At 40.6% G+C, this 22,332-nt stretch overlaps 1 protein-coding gene and 1 non-coding gene across 4 annotated transcripts in view; both read left to right on the forward strand.

Moving 5' to 3' along the window:
* Positions 1–16,484, forward strand: part of LOC143412345 (uncharacterized) — a 140,755-nt gene extending 124,271 nt beyond the window's left edge. Inside the window, exons 1-4 of one of the 2 annotated variants that reach the window (XR_013100218.1) lie at positions 4,966–5,307; positions 10,693–10,798; positions 11,237–11,917; positions 14,290–16,483. The gene's annotated coding sequence lies outside the window, so the exon portion shown is untranslated. Of the gene's footprint in view, positions 1–4,965; positions 5,308–10,692; positions 10,799–11,236; positions 11,918–14,289 lie in introns of those variants that run through there. The other variant, XR_013100219.1, reaches the window with a different exon arrangement.
* Positions 16,485–17,385: 901 nt separating this feature from the next.
* LOC101482135 (uncharacterized) lies at positions 17,386–21,520 on the forward strand. 2 transcript variants are annotated; one of them, XR_013100220.1, is made up of 5 exons: positions 17,396–17,528; positions 17,641–17,753; positions 18,073–18,196; positions 19,271–20,026; positions 20,162–21,520. It is a non-coding gene; the product is annotated as an uncharacterized LOC101482135 (transcript). The 2 variants fall into 2 exon arrangements; XR_013100221.1 differs by lacking the exon at positions 17,641–17,753 and having other exon boundaries at positions 17,386–17,528.
* Positions 21,521–22,332: the final 812 nt, after the last annotated feature.

Raw genomic sequence — 22,332 nt, forward strand, 5'->3', positions numbered from 1 at the left:
AAATTATAGGTGAAAATGCTTGAAGAAACACAAAGAATTCCAGTCACAATTCTTTCAGTCACCATTGCCTTTTCCTCTGGTTCCTCTACAAATATTTGGATCGGTATCTGCATCGATCTGCGCACCCTTGTCTCCTGGATCGTAGCTGAGATCAGCGTGAACCACGTGGGTCTCTGCTCCCTGATCTGTTTCCTGTGTTTGGAAAGAGTTGCAGCTTCATCACGGAGTTTCTACCAGGGTGAGATGCTGGAAGCAGATGTGACCTACCTAGCTAGAGAAGCTCTCGTGGAGGCTGGCTTAATTTTGGAGGAAGAAGGTAGACAGCAGTTAGCATAAGCTGGCCTTTGACTGGACTACAATGAATGAATTGACGACAATGAAAGTCTGGTTGGAACGCTAAGTTGGAAACGGGCGATAGGGGAAATTGGTTCAAATGAAGCGAGTGCTTCAAATAGTAAGAGAGGAATTCAAATTAATATTGAACCTTAAGAAGAAGAAGAATGAGAACATACGATTAAGTCCAATTGTGGTATCAAGAGAACTGAAAAAGATGATAGGAAATGTCAAACAAGCAAGAATTCTAAGGTATGGGAACCTGTTGATGTCAGGTAAGACAGAGGAGGAAATAAAATAATGCGTACTGAGAGGATATGTAAAAAGACTGTTGTAGAAAGGAGGCTTGAGGGAGAAAATAAAACAGTCATTTATGAGATCAGTCGTTGTTGATCAATGGACATGATAATTTGCATATTAATGATCAAGGAACTGACCTCACAGAATATTGTTCAGCTGAGACTGAAGTCACTTAGATGAGAGATTAAATGTTTCTACCGCTGAAAACACTACGTTCAGATAAACTTTTTAGGATTTACTTATGTGGAAGATAAATTAATATCATTAACAAGCTCTGTGACATAATATTGGGTCTGTTCTTTAGATCTGTTGTTTAACTTCTTTCACTTGGGATATCACCTCTCTCGCGACATTCATCATACTCCAGCCTCTCATTATCACCTTGACTGCATCCCAAACTAAAGTGGGCTCAACCAGGCTATTCTTATTCTCTTGTAAATATCCAATGATTTCTCTCCTAGTGTCTTTTATAATACTTTCATTGTTTAGTATACTCATGATCAGTCATTTTACTCCTGGATAAATGGATTGTCTTATGGTCAGAGACATCTGCTGTGTTGGTAGAAGACTAATTGTTCTGATGCCTGTTCACTACATTCATAAGAAAGTAATCAATACCAGAGCATATATAATGAGTAACTGAGAAGTGTGTATCTCCAACAGTTGATTCTGTTCATCTGGACGTAGCGTTTTGTGGAACAAACGTTTCATCACTCATCCAAATGACTTCTTCAGTCTCAGCTGACTGCAGGTTTCCCCAATCTTATAAACAGTACATTTGCATAATGACTGAAACCAGCCCACTGAAGGAACAAATGGGCTGGGAGGTCAGTTCCTTAATCATGATTATGCAAATTCTCATGACCATTGATCAACAACCACTGACCAAAACCCACTGATCAAAGAGTACCGAGCCATGAGTACCGTTCACAGAGAATTGTGGAATGGCTGAAATCACAGCATTGTAAGATGGGGAAAGATGTACCGTTAGGCCCCCTCCTCGATTCAGAGATGGTCTTTCCCTTTTCACATAAATGGCCTCCTTGACTCCGCGGCTTTGGCTGCATTTCAATGCAATAAATGCAGCTGGCCGCTGTGTCAGTGGGGATGGTGTTCGCTCTGTGTTGTAGCGTCCTAATGACACCCAGTTTGTGCTCCAGTGGATGATGAGAGTCAAACCTTAAATATTGATCCGTATGTGTAGGTTTACGGTGCACGCCAGCTTCCATCAGTATGGGGGACATCTAAAAGCTGACGTGTACCGTAAACCTACACATACGGATCAGTATTTAAGGTTTGACTGACTAAATGTATTTATCCCAGCTGGACTTTTGTCAAAGCTGGAAAAGCACCTAAAGAAAGCTCCAGCTGATCCAGGAGAGAAGGACAACCGCTGCCTAAGCGAAAACCTGTAGTGATCCCATATGTGTCAGGAGGATTGGAGCAGTTGAGACACATTTTTTCTAAACACCGGGTCTCTGTGGCTTTTAAACCCCAAACACGCTGCACAAAAAATTGGTCCACCCCAAGGATCGGGTCCCCCGACACAAACAGAGTAACATAGTGTACGCTGGTAAGTGCCAGGAGGACTGCCAGGATTTATACATCGGGGAAACCAAACAACCTCTGGTCTATTTACACCTACAGGCCAGTGGACACTCTTTCAAGGATGAGGATGTACACATCTTGGACAGGGAGTAGGGATGGGTATCGTTTTGGTTTAATCCGATACCAGTACCAAACCGGTACTTTTGAAACAGTGCCGGTGCTTAAATAATGGAGAACACACAATTTGTCCAAAAAACTCTCACGTTTAGCTGGGGGGGGGGGGGGGGGGGGGGGGGGGGGTGGTTTGTGAAAAGATAACAATGTTAACCTTTTCTGCAGATATGGGGCATAAATAGTATCACTTTCGGCTGGAAGTTGTGCATAATCAATGGAGAAAAAAACACAAACTTTGTCCAAAAACCTCTCATGTTTAACTGTTTTCCACTTTTTCTTTGGTCATTTTAGCCTTTTTGGCCAGGGTGAAGGGAGTATCTGCCATCAAACAAGAAGACAGCTGCATGTAGCTATGATGATGTTTGCTAGTTCACCTTACATGCATTAATGTAATAACGTGGTTAGCCTACTCAACGTAAATTACACACGAACAACATTAAGCTACTCACGCAGAGAAGAACGGCTGCTGCTGCATCATCATCCTCATCATTTCTGCTACACTGGCAGGGCGGGGCCAGGACTCTCCTCTTCGGGTTTTTGGGGATGTTGCTAACTCCGGGTCCGATAACAGGCACCACACCCACAGTAGATGTGCTCGGTGTGAGGTCTCGCAGCAAGCTATCAAATACGGTGCATTTCTCGGCTTTTAACAAAATGCTATACGTCACCAGGTGTTTCATCAGATTCGAGGAGTTACCTCCTTTGCACAGTGTCAGCTTGAAGCACTTGTTGCTGCTGAGTTTGCATCTTTTGCTGTGAAGTACAGCCAGACTTTTGACCGCTTCGCCTTGGGCATTTTTAATCTGTAGCTCTGCTCTAAAAGAACGTACGTACCTGTGCCCGCCTACTACGCTCGCAAAGGTAAAATGATTGGCTAGAATTCAAAGCATATTACATCTCGGGGGGGGGGGGGGAGCACTGAAAGAAAGCACAGAAATGTGCTGTGAATGTGTAACACAGTCATGTGTGTACAGAGTGTACAGTAGGGGACTCAGTACACAGCCTTGTTGAGAGCCGGTGTTGAGGCTGAGGGCTGAGAAAAGATGAGGCCCCACCCTAACTCTCTGTACACGATCTGAGAGGAAGTCTCTGATCCAGCGGCAGGTGGTAGCAGGAAGTCCAATTTCCAGCAGTTTAACTATTAGTCTGTCTGGAAGTATTGTATTGAAAGCAGAGCTAAAGTCAACAAAGAGCAGCCTGGCGTAAAGGCCCTGCACTTCCAGATGAGAGATGGTGGTGTGGAGCGTTGTAGCGATGGCATCTTCAGTTGATCTGTTAGCTCTGTATGCAAACTGGAGCGGGTCGAGTGTGGGTGGCAAGCAGGACATTTTGTGACATCGGACTAGTTTCTCGAAGCACTTCATTATAACAGGTGTTAGAGCAACTTGTCGGTAGTCGTTGAGGCTGCTAATGTTAGTACGCTTTGGCAGTGGGACAATTGTGGCTGACTTTAGGCACGGCGGGACGCAGGACTGGGACAGTGAAGTGTTGAAGATCTTAGTGAAGACCCCAGCCAGCTGGTCTGCACACTCTTTTAGGACCCTTGCGGTTACCCCATCTGGTCCGGCGGCCTTCCTGGGGTTCACAGCCCTCAGTGTGCGCCTCACCTCATATTCCTGTACTATGAGGCTTGGGCTGCTGTTGCTGTCTGATGTTTTTGCTGCTGCTGCCTCTGGTCCCTTCACCTCTAAGTGTGCAAAGAGCAGCACAATTTAGTGGTTCAACAATACAGAATAAGCTCATGATTCATATATGAGTCTCTCCCCGACAACAGCGAGGAAATTGAGATAAATACGAGGAGGCTGAAGGAGAACCAAAATGCTTTTGATATAAGAGACAACTGTTCTGATAGAAATCCCTGAGCACTGTGCAAAGTGTTCTGAGGATTAGGACCCAGGTACAGATTTATCCAGAGGACAGATGCATCAGTACAAACTGTTTCATCCTATAAACCTGAACTCTATGAAAACTGACTGTTCAATGTGCTAAAGAATGGAAAACATTATTTCCCATCATACCATGAGCAACATTCAGGCATGTAACACAGTAAAACTTTTATTTTTTACATATTCAGCAGAGAGAGTTAGCTGTGTGCACTGCAAAAACAAAAGAAGTGTAACTCATTTCTGCTTGATTTCATTAAAAACTGTGTTATTAAGAAATAATAAATGGGGCTAGCCTCAAAACACTCAGCGTTGGGACTGACTGGAGAATTTCAGGACAGAGCCAAAGTTTTGGAACTGAAATAAAAACTTAAGCCAAATTACACAGTTGTTCCACAAACATTTCCCATCATAAAGTTAAACTGTCCTAACACCTACAGGCATAAGACAGGATACGTTTTTTTTTCAATGTTGGATTTTGTGCAATTTGCAGTGGCGAAATAAGATGTTTGTTTTGTAATCTTCAGCACATTGTAGTTTCAACAGGGCGGACAGCCGGTGTCACATTGTTAAAGAGAGATGAGAGTAAGGCTGTTCAAATTCTCAGCCCGCTCTTCTCTTTTCCTTAATCCTTAACAATTCTACTTCCAACGATAACTTTCTCATAGAACACAAGGAAAAGAAGAAAGGGGGTCGCTTTGGAACACACCCCACGATGTTGCGCTGTGCAGCTGATTCACGTGACCGGACACCAACAAACCACGGCAGAGCAGGAAGAAGAGGGCGGAGCAAAGTGTGTGAGCAGGAGAGGAGTCGAGCAGAGAGCGCTGCTTTGTCATGAAACGGACGTAAAGGACTGAACTTAGAGAAGAGAAACTAAAGCATCGATCATAAACCACTACCAACGTCCTGATCGATATCTGCATCGATCTGCCCACCCTTGTCTCCTGGATCGTAGCTGCGATCAGCGTGAACCACGTGGGTCTCTGCTCCCTGATCTGTTTCCTGTGTTTGGAAAGAGTTGCAGCTTCATCGCGGAGTTTCTCTCGGTTTGTGGGCTCATCTAAAGGTAAGCACGGAAGCAGGGCTAGCGATTTTTCCAGTCGGGCTAACAAAATCTATCTCTGCCCGTCGGGCTGTCATAGGAAGGAAAAATATATGTCAATGCTTTTGCATTCTTTCGGAAATGTAGCTGGGTAATTATGTCTTTGGCATCGGTGAGCCACTGCCAATATGTGACATATTGAAATCACGTTTGAATTTGCGCTTGTTTTTTTGCTTTCACGTTGCAATCGCGCGAACTGTGTATAGAGAGCGACAGCACTGATTGGTGAGTGACGATTATTTGTGCACCAATTCCTCTGACGTCGTCTTATCAATCGTTAGCTTACTATGCAAACATGACAAGTGAAATCTCCCGCAGCTTAAACATGTGAGAGGTTGATCGCGCAGAGAATCGCTGAGCTTTACAGGGAGTGCAGAATTATTAGGCAAATGAGTATTTTGTCCACATCATCCTCTTCATGCATGTTGTCTTACTCCAAGCTGTATAGGCTCGAAAGCCTACTACCAATTAAGCATATTAGGTGATGTGCATCTCTGTAATGAGAAGGGGTGTGGTCTAATGACATCAACACCCTATATCAGGTGTGCATAATTATTAGGCAACATCCTTTCCTTTGGCAAAATGGGTCAAAAGAAGGACTTGACAGGCTCAGAAAAGTCAAAAATAGTGAGATATCTTGCAGAGGGATGCAGCAGTCTCAAAATTGCAAAGCTTCTGAAGCGTGATCATCGAACAATCAAGCGTTTCATTCAAAATAGTCAACAGGGTCGCAAGAAGCGTGTGGAAAAACCAAGGCGTAAAATAACTGCCCATGAACTGAGAAAAGTCAAGCGTGCAGCTGCCAAGATGCCACTTGCCACCAGTTTGGCCATATTTCAGAGCTGCAACATCACTGGAGTGCCCAAAAGCACAAGGTGTGCAATACTCAGAGACATGGCCAAGGTAAGAAAGGCTGAAAGACGACCACCACTGAACAAGACACACAAGCTGAAACGTCAAGACTGGGCCAAGAAATATCTCAAGACTGGTTTTTCTAAGGTTTTATGGACTGATGAAATGAGAGTGAGTCTTGATGGGCCAGATGGATGGGCCCGTGGCTGGATTGGTAAAGGGCAGAGAGCTCCAGTCCCACTCAGACGCCAGCAAGGTGGAGGTGGAGTACTGGTTTGGGCTGGTATCATCAAAGATGAGCTTGTGGGGCCTTTTCGGGTTGAGGATGGAGTCAATGGTGAACAGATCAAAACACTGACAGAATCCATGGATGGCAGGCTTTTGAGTGTCTTTGCAAAGAAAGGTGGCTATATTGGTCGCTGATTTGTTTTTGTTTTGTTTTTGAATGTCAGAAATGTATATTTGTGAATGTGGAGATGTTATATTGGTTTCACTGGTAAAAATAAATAATTGAAATGGGTATATATTTGTTTTTTGTTAAGTTGCCTAATAATTATGCACAGTAATAGTCACCTGCACACACAGATATCCCCCTAAAATAGCTAAAACTAAAAACTACTTCCAAAAACATTCAGCTTTGATATTAATGAGTTTTTTGGGTTCATTGAGAACATGGTTGTTGTTCAATAATAAAATTATTCCTCAAAAATACAATTTGCCTAATAATTCTGCACTCCCTGTATGTGAGTGAGTGTGTAAAAGCATTTCAGTTCTGCTGAGCCAAATAAGACAGGTCAGGGTGAAGAAGTGACAGCCAAAGAAAAGCTTACCACAAAACAGAAAAGTTATGACAAATCAGACTACAAGGCAAAAAGAAAGTGCAGCTTTATGGTTTCATGGACAAAATAATTTCTGTGGCTGCAATATGACGAGCTAAATAACCAGGGCTGCACATAAGTGGTCCGCAGGTGCGCATTCGCTGTCAAAATAAAAAACGTGCACAAGATAAGAAGTTGCAACGCCTGTTTGCATACATAAGATTTTCTGGAGGAGGACAGACATTTGTTTAGAACTCTTAAAGATGTCGAAGAAGCTCCTTTAAGCAATTACTTTGGTTTTCCTCCACCTCCAAAGAAATGTCAGGAGTACAAACCACAAAAGAAGCGCGTATTCTCGGAAAAGTATTTGCAGGAGGTGAGCTGGCTTCAAACAAATGATGAACGCACAGAGATGTGGTGCAGAATGTGCCGTGAAAATCCCACTCTAGTGGACAAAAACAGTGCTTTTTATATGTACGCAAACGCGCGCTGCAACTTCTTATCTGGTGCGTCTTTTATTTTGACAGCGAATGCGCACCACTTATGTGCACCCGTGTAAATAACATAATGTTCTGCCGGGTGTGTTGTTGGTTTTCCCTCAATTTCTGAGTCAAGTGCCTTTGTTACTGGGACCAATAATTTTAAGAAAGGCCCCCATTAAGACCCATTAGAAATGCACGAAATGCATTATTGCTCAGTCTGCAATATCTTTCCCAGAACAAACACAATTGCAAATAACATACTAAAAATACCTTTAGAACTAATTATTGTAACTCAAATTGGCTTGGTAAGCTCAGTGACCCCTGACCTACATACACAGGTGAATCCAATAATGAGAAAGAGTATTTAAGGGGGTCAATTGTAAGTTTCCCTCTTTTAGTTTGCTCTGAAGAGTAACAACATGAGGGTCTCAAAACAACTCTCAAATGACCTGAAGACAAAGATTGTTCACCATCATGGTTTAGGGAAAGGATGCAGAAAGCGGTCTCAGAGATTTAAGCCATCTGTTTCACAGTTAGGAACATATGGAGAAAATGGAAGACCACAGGCTCAGTTCAAGTTAAGGCTCGAAGTGGCAGACCAAGAAAAATCTTGGATAGACAGAAGCGACGAATGGTGAGAAGAGTCAGAGTCGACCCACAGACCAGCACCAAAGACCTGCAACATCATCTTGCAGCAGATGGAGTCACTGTGCATCGTTCAACCATTCGCCGCACTTTACACAAGGAGATGCTGTATGTGAGAGTGATGCAGACGAAGCCTTTTCTCCGCCCACAGCACAAACAGAGCCGCTTGAGGTTTGCTAAAGCACATTTGGACAAGCCAGCTTCATTCTGGAATAAGGTGCTGTGGACTGATGAAACGAAAAGTTATTTGGGCATAACAAGGGGCGTTATGCATGGAGGGAAAAGAACACAGCATTCCAAGAAAAACACCTGCTGCCTACAGTAACATATGGTGGTTCCATCATGCTGTGGGGCTGTGTGGCCAGTGCAGGGACTGGGAATCTTGTCAAAGTTGAGGGACACATGGAGTCCACTCAGTATCAGCAGATTCTGGAGACCAATGTCCAGGAATCAGTGACAAAGCTGAAGCTGTGCCGGGGCTGGATCTTTCAACAAGACAACGACCCGAAACACTGCTCAAAATCCACTAAGGCTTTCATGCAGAGGAACAAGTACAACGTTCAGGAACGGCCATCTCAGTCCAGACCTGAATATTATTGAAAATCTGTGGTGTGAGTTAAAGAGTGCTGTCCATGCTCTGAAGCCATCAAACCTGAATGAACTAGAGATGTTTTGTAAAGAGGAATCGTCCAAAATACCTTCAACCACAATCCAGACTCTCATTGGAACCTACAGAAAGCGTTTAGAGGCTGTAATTTCTGCAAAAGGCGGATCTTCTAAATATTGATTTTATTTCCTTTTTTGCAGTGCCCAAATTTATGCACCTGCCGGATTTTGTTTAAACAATTACTGCACACTTTCTGGAAATCCAGTAAACTTAATTTCACTTCTCAAATATCACTGTGTGTCTCCTATATGATATATTTAACTGACATTTTTAATTGTAGCAACCAACGATTTATACAGGAAAATAATGACTATTAACAAGTTGCCCAAACTTTTGCATCCCACTGTATATGACTTCATAGTTTTATGAGTTGTCCAACTGAAATGTAGATGTTTTGTATAGACAAATGGTCCTTCAACCAGAATCCAGACTCTCATTGGAAGCTATGGGAAGCATTTAGAGGCTGTTATTTCTGCAAAAGGAGGATCTACTAAATATTGATGTCATTTTTCTGTTGAGGTGACTAAATTTATGAACCTGCCTAATTCAGTAACTATTGCACACTTTCTGTAAATCCTATAAACTTCATTCCACTTCTCAATATTACTGTTTGTCTGCTATATGATATATTTAAATGAAATTACTGATCCAAAAAAACAATGAATTATGAAGAACAATCCTGAATATTATCAGGGGTCCCAAAACCTTTGCATACCGGGAGAAACGTTTCATCACTAATTCCAAGTGACTTCTTCAGTCTCAGCTGACTGCATAAACAATACTTTTGCACAATGACTGAAATTCACCCACTGAATAAACAATGGGCTGGGAGGTCAGTTCCTTGATCATTAATATGCAAATTCTCATGACCACTGACCAAAAACCACTGATCAATGGCCATGAGTACCATTCACAGAGAGTTGGGGAATGGCTGGAATCACAACATTGTAAGATAGAATAGAATAAACCTTTAATTGTCCCACAAGGGGAAATTTAGTGATCATGAAAGATGTGCCTTTAGGCCCCCTCCTCGATTCAGAGATGGTCTTTCCATTTTCGCGTAAATGGCCTCCTTGACTCTGCTCAAACTAGCGTTCCTCCCGGTCCAGGATGTCTCATCATTGAAAGAGTTCCCACTGGCCTGTAGGTGTAAATTGACTGGAGAGTCCTGGCCCTACTAAAGAATGTTATCTTGTTTCAGGATACATAATACCTGCCATTATCCAACCCATTCACAGTGTTGAGGAAAGCCTAAGCTGAGAAGGCACCTAAAGTAAGCCCCAGGCGGTAGAGAAGGACAGCTGCTGGTTAAACGAAAACTCTTAGTGATCCCTCATGTCAGCAGTATTGAAACAGTTCAGACATGTTTTTTTCTAAATGTAGTCTAAGTGTCAGGAGGAATGCCGTGATTTATACATTGAGGAAACCAAACAACCTCTGGCAATGCAGATGGCACAACACAGAAGAGCTACCTATGTTCACATCCACAGGTCAGTGTGGCCTGTAGGTGTAATTCTTAATTCCACTCTGCCTAGATGATACCCATAAATCAGGTGATGTTATGCCATCATTTCTTAGTACACAACAAACACTTCACATTAGAATAAAAAAAAATCCCAAGTGTGCGGAAGTAGAGGCAGTAGTAGCACATTTAATTATTTACAAGCATAATGTTTGTTTATTGACATACATGGGCAATCAGAGCAATCTGCTGCAGTATCAGGGTCACAATAAACTTTATTGTCCAGCTGCTGTGGATGGTGGAGAGTACCAGCTTTTTAAACCCTGGTAGGGGTTCTCCCTAAAGAAGTGTAATTGACCCACTTTTGATCACATGCCTTATCACATAAGGGATAAAATGCATATCTATACTTTTGTGTCCCAGCTGAGTAACAGGAGGAGAAGAGTCTGGTGGAGCAGCAGAGGAACAGTTTCAGCCATTTGGATTCAGCTCAGCCACTACAGAGGAAACAATGACTTCAACACAGGAGGTGAGAAAAATATCTCAGTTACGCTGTTATTGAAACTGTGTGCACAGCTGGTTGTTAACAGCAGCTTTATCTTTTCCATCCTGGGCTCCTCCATAAATAGAGAAGCTACATTCACAAACAAAAACCACAGAAGTTACAAGAAAATACAAAGATCACATTTTATCAGAACACATTGAAACAACAATGTCATCAGTTGGACTCAGAATTTGTTATGAAGTACAAGATTTTCTCAAGTAATCAATATTTCTTTAATAATGTCATTTTCAGTCCAACTCTCATTGTAGCACATAATTGTAATGTGAAACTATCACCAGAAGGTGGTGGTAACACACCTACAATGTGTTTGTTGACATCTTTGATTCCAAAATGGAGGCAGGTTCAGTTTGTTCCACGACTGCATTTCACTCACTGCCTCTGTTTGTATCTCTGTCACTGCAGGACCAACATGGAGCGAGAAGTCAGCGCTCTCAGGAGGCCGACAAACCTCACAGAAGAAAGGGAGAGAAAACATACAGCTGTGATGATTGTGGAGAAGATTTTACTGGAAAGTCTAACCTGAAAATTCAACAACTCATCCACACTGGGATGAGACCATTCAGGTGTGACTTGTGTGGAACGTCTTTTACCAAGACAGTAAACTTAAAAAGACACCAACTCATCCATAGTGGAGATAAACCGCACAGCTGTGACTTGTGTGGAAAATCTTTTACCCAACCTGGAAACTTAAAAAGACACCAGCTTGTCCACAGTGGAGTCAAACCGTACGCCTGTGATCAGTGTGGTAAAACTTTTAATTGCAGTGGCAACTTACTAAAGCATGAAGTTACCCACTCTGGAATTAAGGCGTACAGCTGTGACATTTGTGGGAAAACTTTTAGCCTTTTAGGGAACAGAAATAGACACCAACGCATTCACACTGCAAATGGTGTTTACTTCTGTGATCAGTGTGGGAAACTGTTTACAACAGATGCACACTTACAATTCCACATGTTTACCCACGCTGATGAGAGACTTTATAAATGTGACCTGTGTGATAAGGCTTTTAAATCTCCACGTTACCTGAGAAAACACCACCAAATGCACTCCAGAAAGAAACTCTACAAGTGCAGTAATTGTGAGGTATGTATTTATATTTTTATCTTCTAATTTCAGTGTCACTGTTTGGATCAACTCTGCTCAGTAAGTAAGTAACTTGTTAGCAAGTTAGTAATTCTGCTAGCTATAACAGCAGTGCTGGCTGATGATCAGATTTCAATCATTATTTCTTTTCATCCATGATCATGAAAAAAGTTCATTATTACTTTTCTGTATTCACAATATCCACGTTGTACCATATTTAGGCCCACATTACATTTGCCATGGCTGCTGGAATTTTGACAGTGTCAGTAAAGAACATAATAAGTCATCTAATTAAAAACAACGGTTACTGTTACCTTGTAGCCATATTTGAGGATTTACAGTTGCAATTCTTTTGAAGCGTTATGTTAATTAACCTTAAATTAAAATCTCAATGGGATATAAAAATACTTCATTTACAGAATATTCAGTCAACTCTCTCACAAATCTCTTAAAACATTCCTAATATAATACAAAGTGAAAATTTCTCCCTCTTCTATCTAACATTCACACTCCATTGGATCCATCGGAGAACAGCTTGGGGTTAGTATCTTGTGACATGCAGAGTGGATTATGTAGATCAGCAGTCGCCACTAATCATTTTTATCGTTAACTGGGTTTCCCTGGGTCTTTTCCCGTTTTTTTTTGGGTACTGGTTTTATTTTGTTGCATTTATCCTCCCCTCCTTGAAGGCCGATTCGTGAAAATATACACAGACATCAAACAGTCCGTGGCACAAAAAAGGCTGGGAACCGCTGAAGTAGATGACCTGCTCTACCTTCTGAGCTACAGTCACCCTTGAACAGTGGTTCTTAACCTTGTTGGAGGTACCGAACGCTACCAGTTCCATATGCACCTCTTTAGCGAAAAATAAAATACAATTTTTTTTTTCAAATTCAAGACATAGATGAGCCGTGCATGTCACGGCGGAGGCTTTACCGAAACCCTGAAACAGACTCACCGAACCCGTAGGGTTCGATCAAACCCAGGTTAAGAACCACTGCCCTAGAAATTCCTCAAGTATAGAAAAACTATCTGTATTATATGGTGTCCGTAGAGGTGTTAAAGATGGGAGGCAAAAGCAGAGAGGGGCTTTTTCTTCTAGTCCCGAGCCGGTAAGTAGGATACGAGAAGACTGAAGATCTGCGGTGAAAAGACTTACAGAGAGGGACAACAGAGGAGAAGTCATAGCCCTTCACTGTGGATCGATTGATTGGATTATGAATTTTAAACTGCGTACTCATCGTATGCTGAGTTAGGATCAGAGTCAAGAAGGTGAAGTCGGGGAGCCTTGTACTGGAAACTGGATTCTATCAGTGCGCACGATGATCCTCCTTCCCTCCTAAAAGAAGACACACCTCAACAACGGTTGTAGTCACTCAGCAACAAAATAGTTAGTTTATAGTGTGATAAATTGATTATTTGGATTTGATTGATTAAATTGCAATTAAGCTGTTTGCTAACGCCTGCTGAAATCTTGCTTTAATAAAAATTATTTATCTTAATTCAAAGTCAGAATTGTGGACATTGATTCTATTACCTTCTTAAAACAGTAAATGGTAAGACTTTGTGTGTTAACCCATAACATCAGATTTAGGTTCTTATAGGTTATTCTAGTACTTCATTATAATACGTCCTTGGGATGTACTGTCCAGGTCACAAAATTTTACTCAGCACAATAACAAGTGCTATAGATCATTAGAGGAGAGCTGCCGTTAATAACTGTGGCTTACAAATATGTTTCATTAAGGTTGCAAATGAGAGCATAGAGTCAAAGGAAGTGCAGGGCGGGCACTTAGATGAAGGCAGTTAGAGGCTGAGCGAATCTCCTCGCCGCCGGCTTAAACTAGTCTCAACTTCACCTATCAGGATAATACCCGTAGGGAGTAAGCGACTCTGATCCAAAGGATGGAGAGCTGTCCAGACCACCTGTACAGGGGTAACTGGGATCTAACAGTGTGAATGAGGTATGTTGCATAAAGCACTTTGAGCGCTCAGACAGAGTAGAAAAGTGCTCTGTAAGAACCAGTCCATTTTACTTGTATTCACTGACTGAACAACAGGAGGGTCATCTAACTAAAACCAATCAGTGCATCCCACCTGACCCCCTCAAAATCAAATTCTTTTTAATGGTCTGTAAGTTTTATTTACATGTCCTCATAGTATGGTGAAAGGATGTCTGCAGACAGGGTACCAGTGCTTGTTGCTGTTCCTCTACATCAAAGACATTTATTGTAGCCCAGTGAGCTGAGTGTTATAATGTAAACAGTAAAATGTAATTGGATATTGGCAGAAATGCTCTTTATCTGAGGCGACGTTCAGGATAAAAATGTTGAAGGAATTCCCTGACTTACACTCTTTGTATCTTTGTTTAGAAGCAGAGCAACACAGATGGATCCAGTTCTCGACCCTGTCGTCACTGTGGTGGTGGGAAAGACTTTTGTTGTGACCTTTGTGGAAAAACTTTCAGTCATCAGTGGAACCTTACAATACATCAACGTAGACACACTGGAGACAAAATGAGCTTCTGCAAAGAATGTGGGAGAGGCTTCCCCACTCCAAGTGAATTAAAGCGCCATGAATTCATTCACGGTGGGGTCAAAAAGAACATCTGTGACCAGTGTGGGTCATCATTTTTCACTGCAGATGATCTTAAAAGACATAAACGAGTCCACACAGGAGAGAAACCATACAAGTGCAGACATTGTGAGAAATGTTTCACACAATCAAGTAGTCGTAACCTTCATGAAGGTACACACGGAAGAGAACTTCAGCTGTGACAAGAGCTTCAGGAATCTCGGTTCATACTCCGAACATAAACAATCCCACGCTGTAAATAAACTGTTTCACTGTTACCAATGTGCAAAAACATTCACTTCATTTTCTGCTCTGTGCAAACATCAGCGTGATCACGCAGGACTGAAATCACTGTATCACAATCAATCTGAAGATCCTCTTCTGGTTTCAGGGTCAGACTTCAAAACCTTGAGATCAGGCTCCACAGAGTTCAGCTGGAATCTGCTGTAAAAAGTGTCAGCTGATGACACACTTGGATCTGATGCGGTAGCTCTGATATCTGGACCTGCAGTGAATAAACCTGAATGTTAGGAAGGAAGGCACAAGTATAAATATTTACATTAGTTTGTGTGTGTGCGTGTGTGTTTTAAAAGGAATTTTAACACTTATCCCCCTACAAAAAGTAGTGTTTAGTCTCAGTACTTCCATGGATGCTTTTGGTGTTTAATAACCAGTAACCATCATGGCTTGATAAATAGACAAATAGATATATTCCCACTCTTAATACACCCAATCACTGCAGTGTCATTAGATAAACATTTACAGGTGGCATGTTTCTGCTTTCTACTAGAAATCTGAGGTGTATAAGGTAAACGGCAATGGAGATCAAAATCCTTCGGCACTATTATTTGCCCTGCAGTGAACTGGAACCTGTTCAGCATGTACTATTAGAATGTCAGGTCTATGTTCAAGAAAGGAACAAGGCATTAATAGCAATTTTTAAGAAGCTGAATGTGACTAGGCTCTTTGACATTCATTTAAACACGAAGCTTCAGAAGGATTTCATAAGATGATCTATACCGCAGTTAGACTTCGGTCTAGCAAAGAGGTGATAAAGATGATTGTGTTACTAACTCTATTGTGTCTTTTTCTTTTACTGTCTGTTGAATTCCCAGTGCCACCAATCTAGGCAACACAGTGGTATAGGATAGTGATGTGCAAATGAAGCAAAGAACCATTTCATCAACTGAACTGAAAATGGGTTCATTAATTCAATGCTTTGTTTCAGCGCATCTAGTGGCGAAATGGGAAACAGTGGGGAAAAAAAGTCTAAATAATCATGTACTAAGCATAACTGGGGGTTGTGCAAAAGATACAAATATACTTGTGTAAAGATGGATTTACTGGTCAGTTGATTCTGTAAATGTACGTACTGTAGCTGAAGGAAGGATGTGCTGGGATGGTATGGTGTGCTCATGTAACTAGGGCAGGGTGTGAGAAGGGATGAGGTGCCGAACATTTAGTTTTTATTAAAAAATATTTTTTCCTCTTTTTAGAATTGCTTCATTTTTTGCTGACAGTTTCTTCATGGCACTGATGAGGCTTGGTGTTGCTTTGCTACCACAAACAAATGTAAGGAATTGCTTGGACATGTTCTCTCCCATCAGTTCTGCTGTCATGTTGGTGGTATTGCCCATTATGGCCATCTTAATAAAGATCTATCTGTCTATCTATGTCTCCGTGACTCTCTTCTGCTGGAACATTTCCACTGTTACCATGTAAAATGGGTTGAGCAATGCTAAATAAGATGCTATTTTTCATGGTCCTTGGAAGAGAGAAGATTAACTTCTGTTCTGAGTGATGCCGTATGTGTTAACAGACCTCTCTGCATTGAATCATATCTGTTATTAACCTCTGTCTCTCTTCCACAGCATGTCTTTATCCTGTTTTCCTTCTCTCACCCCAACCGGTCGCAGCAGATGGCCCCGCCCCTCCCTGAGCCTGGTTCTGCTGGAAGTTTCTTCCTGTTAAAAGGGAGTTTTTCCTTCCCACTGTCATCAAAGTGCTTGCTCATAGGGGGTCATATGATTGTTGGGTTTTTCTCTGTACCTATGTAGCGCCTTGAGGCGACTTTTGTTGTGATTTGGCGCTATATAAATAAAATTGAATTGAATTGAATGCCCGAAGTCCTTGAGCTGTCTGCCTCTCATCAGGTAGCGCTGTAGCATTAAGAAGGTGCTGTTCCAGGGCCTGTACATAGGAACATGCAAACAAACATTTTTAAACATTTGATACATAACTATCAAGGTACATAAGCTGTGTCCAGCCTACGAATCCGCCCGACAAATGTGTCCTGTTTTTTTCCCCAGATTTGAAGGATGGGTCGTTGTGTCCTTTGTGGTCCACCATATTCCAGAATTCATAGCACGGCCCAGCCAATTCCAGTTTCCAACAACGGCGGCCACTACTAAGTTTTAATATTACTCTTATTAATCTTTCTGGGTCACAAAATAATCTTTTAACATATATATTTTTATTTTTAAACCCATGAAAGCATCCTTTTTCCCAGTAGCTAAATCACTTTTTTTTTTATCTTAAATTGTGTCGAGTGGGAAGTTTAGATTTTTAATGTCATGTGTGATGTTCTTGTATGTGATTTATTTACTCAGAAATTCCACAAATGTGCCTCTTTTGACAATAATCATTGTATATCTCAGTTTTAACTTTCAGTTCAGTTCCAGTTCAGGGTCACCTACACGGTATCTGCCCACCCCGAGTCCATCACAGGGTTAAATAATTTTGGTCTAATTGAGTAGGATTAATGTGAACTCATCATAAGAAGGTTTTAGGTTTATTCTTTAGTCCAGGCACTAGGACTACCTCAAGCCTTACTTGAGTCAGGATTCAAAGTTCTGTCTGTCATTTTCCTTAATTATGTTCAGCTGTGTCCAGTTCCCAATTAGCCCTGAGTGTGTGAGAGAGTATTTGTAGCCCTGTCTCATATCTTTTTAGTTAACATGTTAGTTTATGCTTCCTGAGATTCTGTTGCTCTTCGTTTTCCTTGCATTGTGGACTTGAGTGGATAACCCAAATAAAGGTTAGTTTGTGTTTATTCTGTATCCCTGTGAGTCCTGTGCTTTGACTTATGCCTTGCTGAGCCCTGACAATGTAAGAACTTCTGAATGTGCCAGAATCTATTTGGGTCTTAGTTACAGAGAGTTCACTCTGTTATGGCGAAGCATGTGGTCATCATCATGACTGGTCCTTAAAAACGCAGCATCCAACAGGAATACATGCCTTCTCCAGAAGTCTGCACTAAAAGGCAAGATTTTTATTGTTGTTAGGTTTTTAAAAAACCCAAGTTTTCTGTGTCATAAGAGTGGTTCACCCGTTACTGGGTTACGCTGGCATACTGTCACTAACTGGCTCAAAGCAATTTATGTTCAAGTTTGGGGGCAAATAAGCATGAAACACTGCCTACAGACCAATAAATTCTCTGATGATGGTCAAAATCTGTAGAAGATCACTGAGACCTGTGATTGGATAGTAGGTGGGTCTAAAGTCTGTTCTGTAGAATAAGCATGTTTGAAATATTTTCGTATTTTTATTTTTTACATGCCTCGATACTGAAACGCCACCAGATCTGTTTGTGTCCCTGCTGGTTAGCAAGTGGAGAAGAGTCTGACGAAGCAGCAGAGCAACATTTTTGAGTCATTTAGGCTCAGTTTAGCCACCACAGAGGAAACGATGACTTCAACAGAAAAGGTATGGAAAATATGTTTCACTACTATTGAAACTGTGCCCTTCATCGTCTTCGGTTGGTTTGCTTGATGATGGTCACAATTTGCTCAAAAGTTGACACAAAGATGACACAAAGTTCATTTTAACGGGCACCAAAACACAGGCTAGGTTTATATTAAGCCCCCAATAGTACATCATGTAATGTTATTTGTATATATTACTCTTTCTATAATATAATTTTAATTACTGTTGTAGCACACATTACATTTACACTTTTCCTTCATTAGATATTATTGTATTACAGTTTGGAAATGTTATACAGTAGTTGTTGTGGTAATCCCTAGTCTCTCATCCTGTAGTTCAGCAGACTTGAACGCCACTGTGTTGGAGTGCAGCTGGTGGCAGTAGTACTTGCTCTGCTCTGCTACATGCTTTAGGGTCACTCTAACCAGAACCTGCAAAAGTTCCACATTTTACTATTGTAATTCTTTATAAAATTCTTGTCAAAATAATGTGAAATTATTTTAGGGTTTGGCCTAGTAGTCTCATTAAATGTAGCTCTAGGGATAAACAAATGCTGGTGTAATGACGGTGTCAGCAGTCTAAGGTGTTCTAGAATACAATTTAAAAACCTGTAGAAATATAGACCTCTCCCTTTCCTATCCCCCAGCCATGTCTGCCCAGTCTGTAACAACTGAAAATAAAATGAAAAATAACAACAAAGGTTGATCAAATGGACCAAAACGGCAAGGCCGTGATGATCCGTTGGGTATCCTTGTTGGCTTTCAGCTAAATTTGTCTAATCTAAGCAGTCAAATCAAAGACAAGAACAAGACTGAATATTTGTGTGTACAAGCACTAGGAATGGCGATGACGTGAGAATATTTAAATACTTAAATCTGGTAGTTCCATAGACTATACTACCAAATTATTGTTTGGTTCTTCTGACCATTTGTATATAATGTACTACCACTAGTAGATGGTTGAAATGGGCCTCTGGTTTAAAATTATACAGAAAACTGGAGGGAGTTTGACTGTTCAGTTTGTTCCATGACTGTATTTAACTCAATGCCTCTGTTGGTATTTCTGTTGCTGCAGGATCGAAATGGGCAAAGATGTCAGCCCTCTCAGGAGGCTGACAAACCCCACGGGGGAAGAAAATACAGCTGCAATGAGTGTGGGAGAGCTTTTACTCGAAAGGAGTCCCTAAGAAAACACACAGACTTCCACACTGCAGAGATTCTGTTCATCTGTGACTTGTGTGGAAAATGTTTTACTTGCTTTGGTAAATTGCAAAGACACCAACTAATCCACAGGGGATATAAACAGTTTAGATGTGACTTGTGTGGGAAGTCCTTTACTCAGCAAAGTGCCCTAAAAAAGCATAAAGTCTCTCACAGTGATATTACAGCATACCGTTGTGATCATTGTGGGAAGCGTTTTACTCAGAAAGAAGGCCTGGAAAACCACAAGTTCATCCACAGTGGAGTTAAACCATACAGATGTGATCAGTGTGGTAAAGATTTTACTCAAAGTGGTAGCTTACGGAGGCATAGAGTTACCCACTCTGGAATTAAGGCATACAGCTGTGACATTTGTGGGAAAACTTTCAACCATTTAGGGAACAGAAATAGACACAAACGCATTCACACGGGACATGATGTTTACAGCTGTGATCAGTGTGACAAGCAGTTTACAGAAAAAAGATACTTACAACAACACATGTTTACCCACACTGAGGAGAGACCGTATAAATGTGAACTGTGTGAGAAGACTTTTAAACTTTCATCGTCCCTTAAAATGCACCATCAGATCCACACCAGAAAGAAACTCCACAAGTGCAGTTACTGTGAGGTATGTATTTTTTTTTTTTTTTTTCTTTCTGGGGTGTCAACGCTCGTTTCTGTTCCTCTACGTCATAGAAACAAAATTTATTTTAAAGTTTATTTAAACGTGTAACTTATGTTAAATGTATTTGTCTTTGTTTAGAAGCAGAACAACCCAGAAGGATCCAGTTTTGAACACTGCTATCGTTGTGGTGGTGGGAAACCATTTCGTTGTGACATTTGTAAAAAACCTTTCAGCCAGGAAAGGACCTTAAAATTACATCAACGTAGACACACTGGACACAAAATGAACTACTGCAAAGAATGTGGGAGAGGCTTCCCCACTCCAAGTAAATTACGACGACATGAACTTATACACAGTGGCATTAAAAAGTACCTCTGTGGCCAGTGTGGGTCATCATTCGCCACTGCAGGTAACCTTAACATGCATAGACAAATCCACATGGGAGAGAAACCATATAAGTGCAGTCACTGTGAGGAAAGCTTCTCACATTCAAGTACTCGTAACTTTCATGAAAGAACACATAAAACTACACCTGTGACTAGTGTAACAGGAGTTTGATCTTAAAAGTATTTTAAAGTGTAAATAATTTGTTTTATCTTTGAGGAATTAAATGTGGTATAACCTCCACACACTGTCCTGCTTACCATTAAAGTTGAATATTGGTAAGTGTGGCTGTGTGGTGCTTATACTATTTTTCTCCACAAAGAGAAGGTTCCCAAGTTTCTTTAAGAATTGTGTTTTTTTTTTTTTTTTTTTTTTACTTTAAATGAATAGAAATTTCCTACTAATTTTATTTTTTATCTTGTATAGAACTTTTTAAATGCTTATTTAACCTGCTGTGGTAATCCCCACTACTTTTCACAGAACTGATCCAGAAAGGTCAAATGCAACGTAAGAAAATGTTAGCGAATGGGGAGAACTGCTGATACAACGGTAGAATACAAAATCACAAAAGACAATGCGCTTCTGGGGAGACAATTTTGCCAACGAGCTTCAGAAGGGGAAAACTACAAATAATGGGACATATTACACTTAAACACATTTAGAAAGGGTGGCGAGTTCTCAAGTTCTTTGACGGGGGAAAAAAATAAAAATTTGGCGTTTTTTCATCACAAAATTTATGTAGTATTGTAGATGTTTAATGTTAGTGGTTTACTGTTAGCCTGTTACTTTTGCAGCTTTGCCATTACATGATTGTCTTCTCACAAACGCTTCCATTGAGACTTGTCCAGGATGCTGGGTGTAATTTATTTATTAACATTTCTAGGCTAATTTAAGATTTGAAGACTTTTTTTTTTTTTTTTTTTTTTTTCTTTTTAAATGTTCTGGGGATGTTCATCAAATATGACTAAGGTAACACTAATTTGGTGTAAAAATAAATAATTGGTTTCATAACAAATATTTGAGCCATGATTTCACTTCCACCGTCTGAGTAAAGACTGACATGACAAATGGTAACATTTAACAGTCTGAATCCAATTTTTATTTATTTTTTTTTATTTTTCTCCCCCTGACACAGATGGACGATTATTGGAGATTGTTGTGTTTTTTGTTTTGTGTGGGGTTTTTTTTTTTTTTTTTTTTTTTTTTTTGGTCCCATTTGAAATGAATGAGAAACTTTATAAATTCTGCTAAAACTTGCTTGATTAGATTATAGCTTTTCTGCTAAGACAAAGGATTTCATGTAAATCATAGTATTTTTACAGAGTCAGTGTTTCTGCTAAATCATTGTATTTCTGCAAATTCATAGTATTTGACACTGCAAAGTATTTTTATTATTTTTTTTAGCACAATCAATCTTTATTTATAAAGCACTTTTCATACAAAAAATGTAGCACAAAGTGCTTTACATAGTTAAAAGCAGCCCACCCCACCCTCCAACTCACTCCCCACACTCTCATTAACATAAATGATGTGAACACACACACACACACACACACTTAAACAGTAAAAATTGGGCTGGGTCAATCAACGTATTTCACCCAAATCACAATATTTAAGCCAAATCATAGTATTACTGCTAAATTGTAGTATTTGAGCCAAGTCATAGTGTATATAGGCTAAAACATAGTATTTCTGTCAATAGCAGCAATACTATGATTTCACACAAATACTATGACTTAGCAGACACACAGTTGACTGATCTAGAAACTGCCAAATTATATTATTTCTGCTAAATCATAGTATTTGTGCTCAAACATAGTAATTCTGCCAAAGCATAGTATTGGTGCCAAATGGTAGTATTTTTGCTTAATCATAGTATGACCGAGAAGGTTAAGTGTCTTAACTTCTTTTCAGCACAAAGTTCT

Source organism: Maylandia zebra, linkage group LG9 (genome assembly GCF_041146795.1).
Source record: "Maylandia zebra isolate NMK-2024a linkage group LG9, Mzebra_GT3a, whole genome shotgun sequence".
Taxonomy (NCBI): domain Eukaryota; kingdom Metazoa; phylum Chordata; class Actinopteri; order Cichliformes; family Cichlidae; genus Maylandia; species Maylandia zebra.